This window comes from Colossoma macropomum, unplaced genomic scaffold, assembly GCF_904425465.1.
Source record: "Colossoma macropomum unplaced genomic scaffold, Colossoma_macropomum, whole genome shotgun sequence".
Classification (NCBI taxonomy): domain Eukaryota; kingdom Metazoa; phylum Chordata; class Actinopteri; order Characiformes; family Serrasalmidae; genus Colossoma; species Colossoma macropomum.
The window spans coordinates 30,213,817-30,219,067 of record NW_023494784.1 but is presented as its reverse complement, the minus strand read 5'-3'; the positions used below and the strand labels follow the sequence as shown (position 1 = coordinate 30,219,067).

Here is a 5,251-nt window from a genome sequence, read left to right as displayed (position 1 = left end):
AATGTTCATTTGATATTGGACCACATCGATTATTATGAAATCTTAGAAGGTAACTCCTTTCTTGATTTTCACAAGGCATTTGACACATTCAACCACAAATTTATTATTAATACTTTTGCTAAAAAAATGCTTTTTTTAATGTAGGTCTATCTCTGTTATTATGGTCAAAACTTTATATATTGGTATAAATAGCTCAATCAAACTTCCCCATGGGATGTCACCTAGGTTTTGTGTGTCAAAAGAGGCATTGGTAACACTTTATAATAACGTTCATTTATAAAACATTTATAAGCTCCCTGGAGAACTCCTTATTCTCTGTCTGCATATGTATGAAGACCTGGTGTCGTTGATGACTGTTTCCCATCACTGCAAACCTGTCATGCAGGTTTCTCCACTACAGCATCTGGACGATTTGATCAGTCAGGCCCTTTCAAATGATCAAAAGTGTTACTTATATCACCCCACTGCTGCGTTCTTTTCACTGGTGTCCAGTAACTGTTCACATCAGATTTAAACTCTGACACCCGCCTACAAAGCCAAAACATGGACCAGCTCCTTCCTACCTGATGACCTAGAGCAGTTTAAGCTTCAAATACAGCCCAGCTTCACCCAGGACACATGAAAGACAAACATCAAGACTCTTCCATTGGATCCCATGTGCTGGAACAAACTTCCACTGAACAGCAGAATTCCTCACCATCTTCAAATGGCGACTGAAGATCCATCTTTAGACTCCAGCCTATTTACAGTAGTAGGGATATGTTTTCTGAGTGGACAAGAAAGCACTTTTCTCTCGATAAGTGCTTTTCCTTTATGCAATAAATGTAATTTAAATATATATGCTACTATTTCATAACTAATAATTGACAAATCAGGATGTTATTCACTTTTAGTGAATGTACTGCATATGCATTTACACATTAAATTAGAAAATAAAACCTTCACAAATCGAAGCTGCTAATTCAACATGCCTTTTGTGAACCACAGTAAGATTCATTACAAATTTTTGGGCCTACAGGTGATTTGTTAAACAAACAGTAGTGACTTTCTTACTCATGTTTTATAAAGGACCTGTTCATTACATATAAATTTTTGCAGCCCCTAATCTAAAGTGGGAACTATTCCATATATATGAATATCTAAAAATGCCTATAAGTCATTTACAAACTGAAGTCGTTTTGTTAAGTCATTTATATATTAATTGGTCAACATTTATAAAACATTTTGCAGCCCCTAATCTATAGTGGGAACTATTCCATACTTATGAATATCTAAAAATGCCTATAAGTCATTTACAAACTGAAGTCCTTTTTTTTACCTGCCTTTTGACTTTAGGACCTTAAAATCACTTAGAAACCTCAAAAGGAGATAACAGAGTGATTAGAACTTTATTGAATAAACCAAAAAAGCAACTGAATTATCACACTGTAGTTCTTTACTCTGTAACAAACACAGTAGCAAACATTTTTACACTCTCTTTGCAATTTTAAAGCAAAACACAGAGCGTCCTACCAAAGCAAATGTTCCCTAAAAAGTGCTAATTTGACTCTATTATGCACAACTTCTAATTCCTAATTCAAGAGTGTTGGCAGTTGTAGCAAATAAAAAAAACAAAACAAACAACCTTCTTATTTTCTTTTCATTAAAGATAAAAGTTTGTTTTTCTTTTTGTACATTTCCACAGTGGTCAGCAACTGTCCATCATTGTTTAAAACATCCATGCACTTCTTTGCAACCACCTGCAATTTCTCTTGTCGCGAGTAACCCTCCAACAGCTTACTGTACTCTTGAGGTGCCACAATAGAAAGCTCTGCAATGGGAGCATTGGCCACTACAGTAGGCAGCATGAAGATTTTTCCCCCTCCTGTACTGCTGCAAAATCTTTCTGTATCTTCTTACCGCCTGCTGAGGATTTCCTGCTACAGAGAAACAACACAAAGATAAAAAAAAAAAAACAATTAAAAACATTACAAACAAATTAACTGAAATATTCCCTTCCATCGGCCCCTTAATCTTATTTCATTTTATACAGCAGGACTCTAGTCAGCGACTCCCAACTGATTTAAAACTTAAGACTTACGACTTGTGAGTTTTCTGCCAGAGAACTGAAACTGATTTGAACCGCTAACCTTAATAGAGGAAATGAATAAAATATTTAAAATCTAATCTAGTCTTTGCCTTTCAGTTTTGCTAACTGATACAGTCTTGGGCAGACATTACTTCAGTGCTGTTCTCCTGCACCTCACAGCATTGTCTGGTTTGAAACAGCTTTAAAAATTAGCCTTTTGTTAGAAAAAAACTGATATAGCAGAGATGTTTACAAGCTTACATACTACATAAACTGCAGACTAACTACCTGTTTCAAGTTGTGTTGTCTTTCTTTTTTAAACGTGTAATGTATTTGTATAATGGAAAGCCCATTATTTTAGTCAGGTTTTTAGTAGGCTTTTACTTCTGGTTTGGCTCAACTCATAGACATAGACCCCAAAGACTCCACTCAGATTTATAAACACCTCTGTTTTACAGCAAGTAGAACATTAAATATATCTATGGGTTAGTTGTGGTTTCATTTACCTCTCTGTCTGAATTGTTGCATCTTTCCTTCTTTTTCTTTTCTGCTCTTCTTTCTCTTGAGCTTTTTCTTGTGGCAGCACTTGTGTTTCTTTCCTTTCTTTCTCCGCTCATCAGAGGAACTTGAGGTTGATGTAGAAGAGGATGATGTCAGACCACTCTGAGTCTTGGTCCCCACAAAGATCAATCAAATCTTCCTCTGCTGTGTCACCTTTCTGATCTTTCGTCTGGTCTAATATCAAACAAACCAAACATCAATGAGACATGAAGAGAAATAACAGATCTTTCTTTTGCAAATTATTCCAGTACTAATAAAATAGACCTACATAAAACTGATCTCCAAAATAAAAAAAAAAGTAATTTTGATATGGGGTGCCCAAACTTTTATTCATACATATCCATATATATATATATATATATATATATATATATATATATATATTTATACATATACACACACACACACACACACACACACACACACACATATATATATATATATATATATATATATATATATATATATATATATATAAAACCTGGACAAACACAAAGTATTCTTACAACATAAGCAATGCGTGTCTGTGTGGGGGTAATTAGCCTCCTTAGCCTCATGTATTAGTGATGTCTGCCATAAATCATGTGCACAGAATTGCAATACACTCTAGTGAGATATTGACTAATGACAGGGCAAAGTAACCAAACTGGAGCTATATTTATGACAACTTCCTTAACCAAAGTCTGTCACAGTAGGCTACAGAATTAAACCCATATATATGTCTGGTTGGAAACCTGTGTCTATGCGTATAACCTTTAATGTTGAAATTCTGCTTTATACATCACTACTTTCAGGTGAAATTTCACATATGACCTTTTTAAGACCAAATGAGGTCCCAGTTGTGAATGGGGTCATTGTGTATTCCTCAATCAGCCAAAAATGTTTGATCAAATGTAGTGATCAGATCAGTCATCTTGCTATAAAATAAGTGTAAATGGATAAGCAGTTCTGTAAATGAGTCATAACCATAAATGCCCAAATACACTGAATTATGATTAACTACACACTCAAATTGTATGTCATTTTGCAATTGTCTCTGCTGTTCTGCAATCTGTGTGGCAAATGTAAAACTGTGCTACTGATGCATTACTGTCAACAGCCATTACTTTAAATGGACACAAACTGCAGCAAAACTTCAATAAAAAAAACATTCATTGTTGTGTGAAATAGTAGGAATTAACCACATTTTTTGTACAATTATTTTGTTGCAGGAGCACTAAAAGGTTAATAAGACTACATAGCTACATTGCACCTCTATTAATAAAAAAACACTTACATTTGGCTAATTGTTTTAGAAGACTGTCCTTTCTTCTTTCAAGTCAGCAATTGTTTTTGACATAGCCTCTTCATTCTTCTTTGCTTCAGCGAGCAGAATCTGTTGTTTTTTCAAGGACATTGCCGCTGTTGGGGCTTATAGGGGGCCTGCAATATTTTCAAAGAATTAAAGAAATCAATCTCGTTGCTGAGATTGTTTTGATATTGTATCAATGCAGTCCTTACATATGCAGTGAGCTGTTTTAAAATGTAATGTGATGTTAACATTTCTCAAGAACAAACTACTTTTTTGTTGATTCTCTATCTACTGAGACCTGAAAGGATAAATATTATAAACTATATCTGTGCGTTATACATTTCTCACAAGTCCTAACGAGATAGCATCAACAGAATATTAGCTAATGCTAGCCCAACAGCCACGGAGTTGCACAAGAGAAAGTTGAGTGACTGACATACTGACTGAGAGGCTCCTAAAACGATCGTGCGAGCGATGAGCCGCCAAGCCGTTCAGTCTTCATTCGCTATACTTTTCTCCAGCGATATACAGAGCAAACCCGTACTAGCTCACTAGTTGGCTAACATAGCTTTACATACGATATACACAAAAAACTGCGAACTAACTCGCTAACGATAGCCAAGTGCCCTAGGAAGCTACAGGAGCTAACGCTAAATAGCGACATTTGCTAACGTTCGTTTATAAGCTAGCAGACAGCTAACGCTAGCTGGCTGTATCATTACATTAACGCCACTTACCTGCGCCATCCTCTCCATCCTTGTTGTCTTCCGTTGGCTTGTTTGTCTTTGTTGACGACGACGTTGTGCCTTTATTTCCCTTCTGAGCTCGCCTGGACCGAGTTGAAGTGGCTGTGTTTAACTCCATTACCGTGACACTTCTCCATGCGGCAGCGTGCGTGTTGTTGCGCCCCCCGGTGCCGTCCTGAATAAACTCAACTCGTCCACCAAACTTCCACCTTCACTTTTAATAGTTTATTTGTATTTCAAAATACATATAATTCATTAAACGTAAATCAAGTTAATTTGTGAAGTAAAAAAAAAAGGTATATAAATATGCATTATGCATGATTAATATAAATATGTACAATATATAGATAATAAATAGTGATATAAGGTTGAATCTCATCCACTCGAGTGGAACATATTTAACTGCAGCGCGTCTGGTTATAATTGCGCCAAAATGTTGTATTTTGAGAAAAAATTGAGGAAACTGATCGAGGGCAAGAAATCTTTATGTGCCTACAGGTTTTCTCAAGGTCTGCGTTTACGCCAAATCGACATGATTGCTGATGAAATAGCAGGGAGTTCAGCAACTCTGTCAAAAATGGCCAT

The 5,251-nt window shown here is 35.8% G+C and overlaps 1 pseudogene; it reads right to left on the bottom strand.

The window, feature by feature from the left end:
- Positions 1-1,511: 1,511 nt before the first annotated feature.
- Positions 1,512-4,784, bottom strand: LOC118810648 (annotated as a pseudogene).
- Between the last annotated feature and the right edge of the window lie 467 nt (positions 4,785-5,251).